Here is a 15,774-nt window from a genome sequence, read left to right as displayed (position 1 = left end):
CACAATCAGTACCCTGTTCCTGCCCTCTCCCCATATCCCTTGACCCTGCTATCTATAAGAGCTCTATCTAACTCTCTCTTGAATGCATCCAGAGACTTGGCCTCTACTGCCTTCTGGGGCAGAGCATTCCACATATCCACCACTCGCTGGGTGAAAAAGTTTTTCTGCATCTCTGTTCTAAATGGCCTACCCCTTATTCTTAAACTGTGGACTCTAGTTCTGGACTCACCCATCAGCGGGAACATGCTTCCTGCCTCCAGTGTGTCCAATCCCTTAATAATCTTATATGTTTCAATCAGATCCCTTCTCATCCTTCTAAATTCCAGTGTATACAAGCCCAGTCACTCCAATCTTTCAACATATGACAGTCCTGCCATTCCGGGAATTAACCTTGTGAACCTACGCTGCACTCCCTCAATAGCAAGAATGTCCTTCCTCAAATTCGGAGACCAAAACTGCACACAATACTCCAGGTGGGGTCTCACCAGGGCCCTGTACAGCTGCAGAAGGACCTCTTTACTCCTATACTCAATTCCTCTTGTTATAAAAGCCAGCATGCCATTAGCTTTCTTCACTGCCTGCTGTACCTGCATGCTTGCTTTCATTGACTGATGTACAAGAACACCTAGATAGTTTGAGAAAACCACTGAAATATAGTTGGAGGATTAATTTCTTTCCAGTTCAATAGGATAGATCTTCTAGCCATTAATGTAACAAATGCAATCATCTGCCAGGCTGAGGGGGATTAACAAATATCCACCATTGGTAAACCGAAAATTGCAGTAATAGGATGCGGTTGCAATTTGATACTCAGAACTGTTGAAATAATACCGAAAGTATCTTTCCAATAATTTTGCAAACAAGGGCAAGACCAAAACATGTGGGTCAATGAAGCTACTTCAGAATGACATCTGTCACAGGTTGGATTAACATGAGAGCAAAATCGAGCAAGTTTATCCTTGGACATGTGAGCCCTATGTACAACCTTAAATTGTATTAGGGCATGTTTAGCACAAATAGAAGAGCCTTTGAACATCTATCTAATAAATATAATTTACCTAAAACTCCTTTTTTTAGATATTTGCAAGTTAGAAATTTCTTGAATAATATGTTACAGTCTTTTCCAGAATTATGTCCAATGGACATTATGGAAATTTTTTTAGCTCTGAATCCTTGCCAGAAGGGTTTAGTAGCCACCATTTATAATATGATCATGAAAATACAGCCAGAAGTATCAGAAAAAATTAAGAAGGAATGGGAAAAAGAACTTCATTGTCTTATACCCACTGAGCAGTGGGAGAAATTTGTTGTTTTGGCAGCAGTACAATGCAATACATAATTTTAAAAACTGGAAATTACAGTAAATATATAATACTTAAATAAGTCATGCAGAAGAAGTAGTGAATTAGCTTTTGTGGGTTCAATGCCCATTGAGTGATCAGTTGGCAGAGAGAAAGAAGCTGTTCCTGAATCATTGAGTGTGGGCCTTCAGACGCCAGTACTTCCTTTCAATGAGAAGAGGGCACATCCTGGGTGATGGGGGCCCTTAAAGGTTATTGTTCATGTTTTTTAAAAAAAAATTTCCATTCAGTATTTCAGTATGATGGCACAGTCAGTAAAGGTGCAGCATCACCTCTCAGAGAGGCTCCGGTTCAATCCCAGCTCAAGTACTCCCCACATCTCATAAAATCAGACAGTGGGTTGATTGATTAATTGCCCAAAATAGATTGGCTTAGTTTAAGTGTTTGGGAGAATTGATGGGAATAGGTTGCAAGGAGAATTACTGAGACTGAATGGGATTGCACCGTGAGCCTGCAGAGACTCAATAGGCTGAATGGTCTCCTTCAATGCTAGAAGAATATATGGAACTTCACGTATTTGTTTCAGTTTGGTTTCTTTTACTCATTAAGGCACATTTCCTATTAGTATCTAATTCAGTCTGTAGCTATATGTTTTATTTGTTATTTTTCCACCTGGGTGACAAATATCATGAAGCATCATTTGCTAGTTACTTATAATAAGTTCAAAGTAAATTACTTATTGAAATACATATATGCCACTATATACAACCCCGAGATTCGTTTCTAAGTTCTAAGAACAGTTCAGTGATGAAGTGAGTGAAATTAAGTGAAGTTATCCCCTCTGGTTCAAGAGATTGATGGTGGAGGGGTAATAAATGTCCCTGAATTTGGTGGTGTGGGTTCTGGGGCTCCTGTACCTCCTTCCTGATGGTAACAATGAGAAGGCATGGCCTGGATGCTGGGGGTCCCTGATGATAATGCTGCTTTTCAGCTTTGTGTAGATGTGCTCAGTGGTGGGGAGGGTTTTTCCCATGATGGACTGGGCCATTCCATTACTTTTTGTAGGCTTTTCTATTCAAGGGCATTGGTATTTCCATACCAGGCCCTGATACAACCTCTCAATATACTCTCCAGCAAAACATCTATAAAAGTTTGCCAAAATTTTAGAGGGCATGGCAAATCTTTGCAAACTTTTAATGAAGTATGGGCGCTGTTATGCTTTCTTCATAACTGCACTTACATGCTGGGCCCAGACCATTTCCTCTGAGATGATAGCACCAAGGAATTTACAGTTACTGACTGTTACGCCTGTGCCCAACTCTGAGGGGTCAAAGGGTCCCAAAGCAGCCCCCTCCTTTTTGAGAATCGCAAGATCGCTATTAATTCAGGTCAGGAGACCCAGGAAATGAGAGAGAGACGTTTGGAATGTCTTGGCCCCTCGGCGATACAAAGCTACGGGAAACGGCCATTGTCTCTTGGAGACGGAATTGTGTATTGAGTACTGTGCTTCGTGGAAGCCCTCAGGCAATGTGGGCTGGTTGGGGGATGGCATCATTCCACCCTGATTGACATCTGAGACCCCGTGAGTGGGGATAAAAGAGGATCTGTGGGAACAGCCCCTCAGACGCACCAGAAGAAACGCTAGAAATCCTGTAACAGCGTAATAGCGAAAGCCGGTGGAAAGCCACGTGCGTCCTTTTCCATTTGCCTCGGAATTGGTGGGCCTTGCCACAGAAGAACTGCTTTAGCTAATGTTATGAATGTACCACAGCTCTGAGGGGCTGAAGGGTGCGGAACCAGCCCCCTCCTTCCTGAGAATCGCAAGATCGCTATTAATTCGGGTCTTAGACCCAGGAAATGAGAGACAATGCAACGGATTTGACCATTGTTCTTAGAGACACTTGTGTGAATTGCAACTCGATGCTACGTGCCAGCTCTCAGGGACATGGACACCCTCGGGCAATGTGGGGTGGGGATTGTATCCCCCTTCCTTGATTAACATCTACAAATCTGCCAGTCACGATAAAAAGGGACAACAGGAGGCAGTACGCCAGCGACGCACCAGACGGAGACACCATCGCTCATCGCTCCCGTAAGGACGGGAAGCTGTTCGGGAGCCACGTGTGATTCGGTTCCCCTAGCTTGGGAACCGAGTGGCTGATAACCCCGAAAAGGAGTTCGAATTGACAACGGGGAAATCACGTTCCCGATTCAACGCTTTGAGTCCAAAAGGCTGGCAAGTTTATTTTCTCTCTCCAACCCGTGAACACCCAGCGGTCCCCAAAACGGCTAAAAGCCTTCATGAACTGGCGAGACTTTTTATATTTCCATCGGACAATAGTTTTACCCCTAGACAAACGATAGAGCTACTTCTTATTGTTGATTATTACTATTCCCGCGCTTTAGATTGAGTATTGACGACGTATATTATCTGAATGTTTGTATTAACCCTACTTTTGTGCCCCTTTATAAATAAAAACATTTAAAAATGGTACCATCAGACTTCAGCGGACCTCTCTATCTTTGCTGGTAAGTGACCCAGTTACGGGGTTCGTATCAACATTGGGGTACTCGTCTCAGGATTTGACACCAAAAGTGGAGGGCCAGTGAATCGGGCTTAAGTTAAAAATTTGGATCTGGTAACGGGTAGTCAGACGGGAAACCAGCAAAGATGGACGTGGATGAATTTATGGAAAACCCGACTCTGGGGGCGCTAGAGGCGGCTACAAAATTAGACTTGGTAAATCTGGCAAAGGGGTTAAGCCTCACAGAGGTGAGGTCATCAATGAAAAAGCGGGAAGTACGAAGGGTCATAACTCAGTATTACATTGGGAAGAAGGTGTTTGCAGCTGAGGATTTGGAAAATATCCCTGAAAGGGTACTAGCGAGTGGGATGGATCAGTTAAAGTTGGAGAAATTAAGGTTGGAACATGAATTTAAAGTAAAGCAGCTGAGAAGGAGAAGGAAAGGGCTGAGAGAGAAAGGGAGCAGGCGTTCCAACTAAAGGAATTAGAGGTGAAACGGGTTCATGAGCTCCAGCTAAAGGAGCTGGAAGCAGCTGAGAAAGGGAAAGAAAGAGCTGAGAAGGAGAGAGAGTATGAGGAGGCAGAAAAACAGGAAACATGACTTGGAGATGGAGAAGTTAAGGAAAGAGCGAAGAGATCAAGGGTTAGACCGAGAGGAGAGGTTTAATGTTAGTCGGGAGTTGAGGTTAGTACCTCCATTCGAAGAGTCAGATGTTGATAGTTATTTCTTGCTTTTTGAAAAGGTGGCAGTAAATCAGAAGTGGCCCAAAGAGCAGTGGGTGGCGTTGTTACAAAGTGTGTTAAAAGGGAAGGCACAACGAGCATATGCGGCGTTGTCCGTCGAGGAGGGGGAAGCGGAGAATTATGCCAAAGTAAAGGAGGCCATTCTCCGGAGTTACGAGCTAGTACCTGAAGCTTATAGACAAAGGTTCAGAAATTTACGGAAAGGGTGGAATCAAACGTATACCGAGCTAGCCCATGAGAAGGGTGTGCTCTTGGACCGTTGGTGCACCGCGGAACAGGTGGACGGGGATTATGGGCGTATCAGGGAGTTATTTTTGATTGAGGAATTAAAAGGGTGTGTTCCGGAGGAGATCCGGATGTATTTGAATGAGAAGCCGAATAAGTCCATCTCAGAAATTGCTAGGTTCGCAGATGAATATGCCCTAACCCACAAGACAAAGTTTCCCTCGAATAAAAGTACCCCGAGAGATCGTGGGAACAATCGAGAAAGTCCGCCGGCTGAGGCAGAGGTCCCGCCGGGAGCTAGTGGTAAGATTGAGGGGGAAAGGCCAGACGGCCCGAGATTTCCGGGCTTGACCTGTTTTAATTGTGGAAAGGGAGGACATATTGCATCTAGGTGCTTTGCTCCGAGGAAGGAGCTAGAAAAAGGGAAAGCAGCGGTCCCTATCGGGTGTGCAGTGGTAATCAGAAAATCGACAAGAGGGTCCCGGGTAAGCAGAGAGCACGAGGGGTCTGAGATTTATCTGTCACACGGAACTGTGTCTTTGAGGGAGGGCAACCCACCAATTCCCGTACGGATTTGGAGAGACACGGGGACGGAGCTATCATTAATTAGCGGTAACGTATTACAATTCGGACCTCAGACGGGCGAGGTTGCCCTGAGAGGAATAGGAAAATGGACAGAAATGGTGTCCTTACGTAGGGTCATTTTGGATTGTGAGCTGGTGTATGGATCAGTTGAAATAGGGGCGCCATCAGAATTCCCGAGAACCGACGTGGACGTCCTCCTTGGGAACGATTTAGCAGGGGGTAAAGTTTGGTCAGCTATGACTATGACCCGCCGACCGGTGCGTGTTGAGGCCCCGCCCCTAGCGTCCCCGAGCTATCCCGCATGCGCGGTCACTCGCAGCCTGTCAAGATCGGCAGCTGAGAACGGGAGCAGTTTAAAATTGGCCAGTTTTGATTTGGCCGAGACGTCTTTACCGACCCTGTGCCACGAGGGTTTAGAGGGTGGTAAAACGAGGAATAGTAACGTGAAAGGGGGTAAGGGAGAGGAGATAGATCTTCCCTTAGCGAAGAGAAAGGTCCTAGAGGTAGGAAATAAAGATGAGAAACAGATAAAGCTGTTAAAAGGTCCAGAGTTGGACATGGATGATCTGTCGGGGGTGGCAGCCCTGTTTGAAGAAGTTGAGAGTTATCAAGGTGTTCCCGATAATGAAATGAGGGCAGTCCTAGATGAAAAGGATGCCACTACCTTGGAGAGGTCTGCTGGGTTGGCAGATGAGGTTGTTTCAGCCCGCGGGGTTGAGTTTACTCCGGAAGGGAGTTGCCCAGAGAGTAGCTGGGAGGAGCAAGGGAATTTGGAATTTGAAAAAGGTACGGGTATTGAAAGCCTGGAAGAGGTCAATGTCCCGTTTGAGTGTGTCCAGGACGGGGATGCACATGGTTCCAAACCTAGTCACGGAGCTCAGAAAAGTTCTGAGGTATCTGATTCAGCTGAATGAGACGGCCGTCCTTTTGGGTCAGATAGACTGGGTTCAGTGAAGACAGGGTTAACCCTGGTAATTGAGGGAAGGGAGGGTTCCCAGGTGTTTGTACACGAAGGGGTGGTGAACCTTAAAGTGGAACTCGACCATGGGGGGATAAATATTATTATTGAAGGGAATGGAAAGTTTGTAGTTCCCAAATCGAATGAAAAAATTTAAAACCCGGCAGCTCGCTTACAGAGTAAGCCGAGAGTTGCCGGGGCCCCACACGCTATTGTTATTCAAGGGTGTGGGGTGAACAGGCAGCACTTGACAGGCTGTCTGGACAAAGCGGGATCACTTGCAGATCTTAAATTGGAAACTAATAGCTTGACGGGTCCTGAAGAGAAAAATAGCAACTTGCTTAAAACTAAAGAATTGGGTAGAAATGAATTAGGTCTGGGATCCGGTGTTGATACGATAACTCCTATGAATAAGGCGGACGGGAGTTTACCCCGCCAAACTACTCGAGTTCCTCCCGTAGAAACTCACCGGAAAAAAGGTGATGGTTAATGGGGGCGCCATTTTAAATAGGAAAACTGGCTGTACGGGATTTTGACAAAGCATGTGAATAACAAAGACAACTCCCTTGGAACCTGCCTGTTAAGTTGAAATCTGATGCTACCAGCCTTTAGTCAGGTACAAGAGAAAAAAGAATATTAAAGGAAGTGCCACTGTACTCGTTACCTGTTTAGATGCTGAATTAAATGTATAACTGTATGGCTTTGTAGTTAGAGAAAAGAAAAGCTTGTGTATTGTGTTAGATTCTAAAATCCTGTAAGACTCTGTACTAATTCGTTTTCACCGCTGGTGAAAACGCTTTGAAGAAAGGGGGCGTTATGAATGTACCACAGCTCTGAGGGGCCGAAGGGTGCGGGACCAGCCCCCTCCTTCCTGAGAATCGCAAGATCGCTATTAATTCGGGTCTTGGACCCAGGAAATGAGAGACAATGCAACGGATTTGACCATTGTTCTTAGAGATACTTGTGTGAATTGCGACTCGATGCTACATGCCAGCTCTCAGGGACATGGACACCCTCGGGCAATGTGGAGGGGGATTGTATCCCCCTACCTTGATTGACATCTACAAATCTGCCAGTCACGATAAAAAGGGACAGCAGGAGGCAGTACGCCAGCGACGCACCAGACGGAGACACCATCGCTCATCGCTCCCGTAAGGACGGGAAGCTGTTCGGGAGCCACGTGTGATTCGGTTCCCCTAGCTTGGGAACCGAGTGGCTGATAACCCCGAAAAGGAGTTCGAATTGACAACAGGGAACTCACGTTCCCAATTCAATGCTTTGAGTCCAAAAGGCTGGCAAGTTTATTTTCTCTCTCCAACCCGTGAACACCCAGCGGTCCCCAAAACGGCTAAAAGCCTTCATGAACTGGCGAGACTTTGATATTTCCATCGGACAATAGTTTTACCCCTAGACAAACGATAGAGCCACTTCTTATTGTTGATTACTACTATACCCGCGCTTTAGATTGAGTATTGACGACGTATATTATCTGAATGTTTGTATTAACCTTACTTCTGTGCCCCTTTATAAATAAAAACGTTTAAAAATAGTACCATCAGACTTCAGCGGACCTCTCTATCTTTGCTGGTAAGTGACCCAGTTACGGGGTTCGTAACACTAATAACAAAGGAGAAATCAGCCCCAACGACTTTCAAAGGATTGACATCATAAAAGGAATGGGCAAGTTTCAATCCGTCTTTCTCTCCAACCAAAAGCTGCAGCTTGAATGAACTTGAGTGACTTTTATATTTCCATCGGACAATACATTATCCCCTAGACAACGATAGGGCTATTTCTTGTTGATTATCATTATACCCATGCTTTTAGATTTAGTATTGACGACATATATTATCTGTATGTTTGCATTGATGTTATTTTTGTGTATTTTTATCAATAAATACTGTTAAAAATAGTACCATCAGACTTCAACGGACCTCTCTATCTTTGCTGGTAAGTGACCCAGTTACGGGGTACGTAACACTGACCCTCTCCCCAAAGTGGCCTGAAACATGCACCTTTGGTTTCCTCCTCCAGAAGTCAATAATAAGTCCTTGGTCTTGCTGACTTTGAGTGCGAGGCAGTTGTTGTGCCACCACTGAGCCAGATTTTCAGTCCCCGTCCTATATGCTGATTGCTCGCCACTTCTGATTTGGCCAAGAGCAGTGGTGTCATCAGCAAGCTTAAATATGGCATCATAAGTTATTGTAATTGCCTTTTAATCAGGTAATGGGACATTGTTAAACTACCCCTCCCCCCCCCGACTTCAGAGTGCCAAAGTAAAATTAAAAGATATCCATTTTTAGATTTGGTTAATATTTGGGCTGTGTAGTTGAAACTGATTGAGGAAGACATAGCTGACCAAATTTGCTAGCCACCCATTCCTTTTTGGCTTTTGCCAGAACCAGAAGTAGACCTATTCCTCCTTTTCCAGCTTCAAGGAAGCAGAGCAACTTCAACAGCATCGAACGTAAATGAATATTTAAATAATAAATGGGGATCTTATCTGAAGAATTTTACAGATGGCTCAGTGGACCCAGAGAGCAGTCAGGCAGGATTTGGGATGTACGTGTCTCAACTTGGAGTTGAGCTCGGTCACCGGGTTTCAGATGGTGTTTCTGTCTTTGCAACAGAATTATTAGCAATCCTCTGGGCCTTATGGTGGATAGAAGACTCTCGACCATGCAGGGTTATCATCTGTTCGGATTCTGCTGCTGCCTTAGAGGCTATAAAAGGGAATAAGTCAAATGCTCATCCTGACGTTGTTATTGAGATTCTCTGAGTTTTGTTTAGAGTAGGGAAGATGGGTTGTGAAGTCAGATTTACATGGATACCTGGGCATGCTGGGGTGGAGGGAAATGAAATTGTGGATGGCATTGCAAAGTCTTCCTTACAGAGCGGGCAAGTAGGAATTAGAATACCCCTCGGCAGAGCAGAATTGAGAAGTAGGATTAAAAAAAAGGCATAGAGAAGAAATGGCAAGAGGATTGGAAAAATGAATTAAAGGGAAGGCATTTCTTTTCTAGTCACCCTCTAGTTAAAAAGGTCTCAGACTGTTACTCTTTAAATCATAGAGCTATGGTGAAATTAACAAGACTTGGGTTGGGGCATTGTGGGCTAAAATATTACTTAAAGATAATAGGAAAACATCCAACTGGATTATGTGACTGTGGTAGTCCAGAGGCAGTTCAGCATGTTTTGCTGAGTTGTAATCAATATAAAATTGAAAGAAGAGTATTGCTCAAGAGGCTGTCTGACTTAAATGTATTTTGTTTTTCTATTAAATCTTTGTTTGGGCACCAAGAGAACCACCATCTGATTGAGAAGTTTATTATTCTGTTTCTACATGCGACTAGTTTATATTTGAGAATCTGAGTTTGTTGAAATTCTGTAATTAATTGCACATCCTGCAGAGGGCAGTAATACGCCCAGCTGTGTCTAAACTGCTGGAAGTAGAGGAAGAAGGAGTTCTCCCTGAAAACTTCCGATTGGCCTGGTGCTGGGCTAAGACCATTACCTAACTTCACAGTCGGATGGTAGCTCCTCTGCAGTATGGGCTAAGCTGGCTGTGGGTAAATGCTGAAGAAACATTGGGGGTGCAAGCACTAGTTTGTGGGGGTCTATACGTCAGAGCCCATAAAAACTAAAACTGTCAGTAATAAGTTTTGGTGGGAGTACAGAGGAAATGTCTTTACCCTGAGAATAGCTGGAATGTGCTACTCGCCAGCACGTGGGAAGGTGTGAATAAATGGGGAATGTATAGGCATGCTGATAGGGTTTGGTGAAGCAGGGTGGAGGAAGAGAAGATTTGGTGGGCCATGAAACATCTTCCAGTGCTATGAAGTACAAGCAATGGGACTCCATGTGGTTATGCCTCCTGTCTCTGCCCAGGATCACACTCTGATCCTAACAGGCACTCTGCACTTTGAGGTTGTTAAAACTGCGCAAGGAGTGTTGGATTACTCCAGGCGTCAAAACCTTGCATTTCTGCAGCACCGGAATGTGACCAACAATTCTCATGCCGAGATGAAGCAGGAAATCAGAGGTAGATGAAGGAGTGTGTGCAGAGGAGGATAGCTAAATGCAGGTCAGAGGCAAAAAGGGAATTGGTTAACAGCTCCCTAGAAAGTACTTATAAGAACACAGTGTACAGTTTGAGGTGATCACCCAGGATCTGCAACCAGAGTCCTCAGCCTGATAAGGACAATTACAAAGATGAAGACATACTTACCCAGAATACACCAGGCAAGCAGACTATATAGTCAGGTGTGGGTCAATGGAGGAATGCGGCAGATGTTTAAGCAACGGATTCACGATGCTCAGCAGAGATTTAGTCCAATTGTAAGGAGGGATTCCATAAGAGCGGTGAAGCATCTACTGTTAACACAATCAAAGGAGATGTGAAAAATGATACTAAAGCACACAAAGAGACAAGTCTTAGTGCAGAGCAGAGGACTGGCAACCAGCAGCAAGACTTAAAATATTAATGAGGAGAGGGGAAGTTTATTATGGAAATAAACTTGATGGAATATTGGAGAAACAGCAAGAAATTGGAAAGATATATAAAAAGGAAGAGGGTAGCTAGGTTAAATGTAAGATCCCTGGAGGATGAAAATGGGGAATTAATAAGAAAAAGCAAGGAAATAGCAGAAAAGTTAAACAAAAATTTCTTTCAGTCTTTACGGTGCAGAATATTGCAAAAGATAAAACACAGGAGGAGATAACTTGCAACCATTTCCAGCATGATGGACAAGATATTGAAAAGCCCAATAGGATTAAATGCAGACTTAATGGTACTTTTGAAGGAAGTGGCCCCAGAGATGATGGAGCCATTGGTTGAAGTTCTGTGCGGTTATAGACAGATTGGAAAACCACAGGCTTGACTCCCTTGTTCAAGAACAGACGGAAACAGAAAACAAGAAGCTATAGACCTCTAAGCTTAATGTCTGTTGTGAGCAAGGTGCTGAAGTTTCTTATCAAGAAATAAACAGCAGGTCATTTGGAAAAGTTTAGTGTAATCAAACCAAATCTACTTGTTTTTCTGAAAGGTAAATCATCTTTGACAAGCCTAATGAAGCTCTTCAGAGTTGTAAGCGACAGAATCAATAGACAGAAACCATGGATGCAGTGTATGTCAATTTTCAGAAGGCATTTGTCAGATTAACACATCAAAGGTCATCAAAGGCCAATGACTCATTGACGAGAGAAGTTTGTGAACGTGGGTTGAAGATTGGACAGCATGTAGAAGAGTTAGAATAAATGGATTTTTCACAGTGTGGAAGGATGTAACAAGTGGAATGCCTCAAGGATCATTCTGGGCCTTCAAGTGTTTGCAATTTATTTTAATGATCTGGAGGAGGGGGCAGAATATAATTGTGCAAGTTTGCTAATGATATGAGAAGGCATGATGTGAACAGAATTATTTGGACAATGCAAGAGAATACAAGTTGAATATGTGGAGAAGTTACTCTATTCAGAGGGTGGTAAATCTGTGGAATTTGTTGCCACGAGTGACTGTGGAGGCCAAGTCATTCAGTGCATTTAAGGCAGAGATAGATAGGTTCTTGATTAGCTAGGCATCAAAGGGTATGGGGTGAAAGCAGGGGAATGGGGGTGACTGGAAGAATTGGATCAGCCCATGATTGAATGGTGGAGCAGATTTGATGGGCTGAATGGGCCACTTCTGTTTCTATATCTTACGTTCTTATGGCCTTATGGAATAACTGGGTGAACACTTAGCAAATGCAATTTAAAGTGGGGAATTGTGAGGTCATATACTTTGGCAAGAGGAATCAAAAAGCAAACTATTATCTGAATAGACAGGGATTGCAAATGAGTGGAGTTCAGAGGGAGCTAGATGTTCTTGGTTAGACCCCAAAACAGTAATGGTAATGTAAGGCATAATATAGACACACAGAGATACTTAAATCAAAAGTAATACAATAATTGTGGGCATTAATCTACACAAACTAAATTAGCAATAATATTCTGAGGATGTATTCAAATACTGTACATGAGATTTTTCTTCTAGTTTTTTATGTTCAGTGACAAGTGAGGGAGAAAACTATTTCAGAACCTGTGTTGTGTAATGAAAAAGGGTTAAGGGATGATATGATAGCTGATGTGTCTTTAGGAAACAGTGATCGTTATATAAAGAGTAAGTGTAATTGAGTTCATATCTGAAGCCAAGGTCTTACATATGAATAATGCAAACTGTAAGATGAGTTAGATATCATAGACTAGGAGGCAAATAAGAAGTGGCTTAGGTGTAAATTAATATGTAGATTACAACAAATGTATATCATGTTAAGGCAACAAAACAGAAAAAAGAAATTAACAATATATTAAATCAAAGGAAAAGCTTATAATTGTATTAAAAACACATAAAGAGGACTGGGACAATTTCAAAATTCAGTAAAGGAACAGCAAGGTATTGATAACGGAAAGGCATTGCAAGAGCAAACTTGAGAGAAGTATAAAAGCAGATTGTAAAGTTTCTATAAGTATATCCAGACTTAAATATACTCAGAGACTGAGCCTCCACAGCATTCATGTGTGGAGGAGTCAAAAGATTCCATCCTCTGAGTGAATACATTTCTCTTTATCTCTGCCCCCTTATTTTGAGACTTTAACCCTCAACTCTTAGTGCAAGAGACTCCAGAGGAACTTTAATTCTTCATCCACCTTATCAGTCCCCTTTGCAATTTTGTACTTTTCAAATGGATCACTTCTCATTCTTCTAAACTTGGGAGAGTATAGGCTTAGTTTGTTTAATCTCTTCTTATAGAACAACCACCCCACCTATCACAGGACCCAATCTGGAAAACATTCACTGCACCCAATCTGTCAAAATTATGTACCAGCAAAGATACCAGACATTTACACAATACAATATTTACAATGCAGACTGACCGGGTCCCTACATAATAAGAGAAAAATATCACCACTCTTGACTTCAGATTCTTCCACAATAAAGACTAACATGCCATTTACCTTCCAAATTGCCTGCTGTACCTACAGGTTAGCTTTCAAAGATTTGTATGAAAAAACAACAGGCCCCACTGAATACTGATATCTTTTGATCACTGGCCATTGAAAAATCACTGCACCTTTCTGCTTTTCCAAGTAAATTCCTTGGAAACTAAATTAAAAAGCAGAACCAAATAGATAGTAATCTCTGCATTACTACCTGAGCCACATGCACATTGGCAGGGGGACAAGAAGATTAGAGAGTTAAATGCATGGCTCATAGATTGATGTAGGAGAAGTGGGTTTGAATTCATGGGAAATTGGCACCAGTATTGGGGAACGAGGGAGCTGTACCAATGGGATGGGCTCCACTTGAACCATAATGGGACCTGAATCCTAGCGAATCACATAACTAGGCCTGTGGATAGGACTTCAAACTAGATAGTAGGGTGGCAGGTTAAACAGATTGGAGAAGTGTGGATAAAGCAAAAAAAGAAGTGTGGATAAAGAAAAAACAAAAGATTAAAAAAGAGAAAAGTGAGAGTGGAGTGAAGAAAAGTCAAGTGCAAAAGTGTAAAAGATTACAAGATTTTAAAAGCACAATGAGCATAAAGGCACTTTATTCAAATGCCTGTGGTATTCAAAACAAGGTCAGTGAACTTGTGGCACAAATCACAAACCAGAGGTATGATTCAGTGGCCATTACAGAGATGTGGTTGCAGGGTGGAGAGGATTGGGAATTAAATATCCAAGGTTATCAGGTAATATGGAAGGATAGGCAGGAAGGTAAGGGAGGTGGGTGGCACTCTTAATTAAAGATGAGGTCAGGGCGATAGTGAGAGACAATATAAGATCTAAGGTGCAGAATGTTGAATCTATCTGGGTAGAGATTAGGAATAGTAAAGGGAAACAATCACTGGTGGGATTTGTCTATCGGCCACCAAATAATAACATTACAGTGGCACAGGCAATAAACAGAGAAATATCTAAGGCATGTAAGAATGGAACAGCAGTTACCATGGGGGACACTAACTTGCACATAGATTGGGTGAATCAAGTTGGTCGAGGCAGTCTTGAGGTGGACTTCATAGAATACATCTGTGATGGCTTTCTTGAACAGCATGTTCCTGAACCTACAAGGGAACGTGTTACCTTGGTCTGGTCCTGTGCAATGAGACAGGCAAAATTAGTGATCTTGTAGTTAGGAATCCTTTTGGAAACAGTGATCAAAGTATGGTTGAATTTCTCATACAAATGGAGGGTGCAATAGTTCAGAATCAGAATCAGAATCAGAATCAGACTTTAATCGCCAAGTACCTGTGCACATACAAGGAATTTACTTCCGGCAGATGTTGTCTCTCTGCTCATAACAATAATAATGATAAATATAAATGAAAATATAAATTGTACATACAGGTAGTGCAATCCAAGTAATAGTTAGCCGACAGTTAACCGGCAGTTAACTGTTCAGCAAAGTGACCGCAGTAGGGAAAAAACTTCTCCAGTGCCTGTTAGTCTTAGTCTGGAGGGATCTGAAGCGCCTACCAGACGGAAGCAGATCAAACAGTCCGTGCGCAGGATGGGAGGAGTCCTTTATGATGTTCCCCGCCCTCTTTCAACCTGGAAGAGTACAGGTCCACAATAGAGGGCAGGGAGGCTCCAATGATGCGCTCAGCAGTCCTCACTGTGCGCTGTAGTCTGGTTCTATCCTGCTTGGTGGCGGCTCCAAACCACACAATGATGGAGGTGCACAGGACAGACTCAATGACTGCAGTGTAGAACTGCAGCAGCAATTCCTGAGGCAGACCGTATTTCCTCAAGAGCCGCAGGAAATACATCCGCTGCTGGGCCTTCTTCAGGATGGAGCTGATGTTCTGCTCCCACTTCAGATCCTGAGAGATGGTGGTTCCCAGGAACCTGAAGTTCTCCACGGTGGACTGTGACTGAGGACTGTGAGGGGAGACATAATGGGGGGATGTCTCCTGAAATCCACTATCATCTCCTTTGTCTTGAGCGTGTTCAGCTCCAGATTGTTCCGACTGCACCAGAGCGCCAGTTGGTCCACCTGCTGTCGATATGCAGACTCATCACTGTTCTGGATGAGTCCGATGATGGTAGTGTCGTCTGCAAACTTCAAAAGCTTCACATAGGGGTTGGAGGAGGTGCAGTCATTGGTGTAGAGGGAGAACAGCAGTGGAGAGAGGACACACCTCTGGGGAGCGCTGGTGTTGGTGATTCGAATATCTGAGGTGACCTGTCCCATCCTTACCTGCTGACTTCTGTTGGTCAGGAAGCTGTAAATCCAATCGCAGAGGTCAGGTGGCACAGTAAGGTGAGACAATTTGGAGCAGAGGGTATGAGGGACGATGGTGTTAAACGCCGAACTGAAATCCACAAACAGCATCCGAGCATAGGTCCCAGGACGATCCAGATATTGCAGGATATAGGGCAGTCCCAGGTTGACTGCATC

The sequence above is a fragment of the Hemitrygon akajei genome, chromosome 29 (genome assembly GCF_048418815.1).
Source record: "Hemitrygon akajei chromosome 29, sHemAka1.3, whole genome shotgun sequence".
Classification (NCBI taxonomy): Eukaryota; Metazoa; Chordata; class Chondrichthyes; order Myliobatiformes; family Dasyatidae; genus Hemitrygon; species Hemitrygon akajei.
This window is presented reverse-complemented; position numbering follows the sequence as displayed.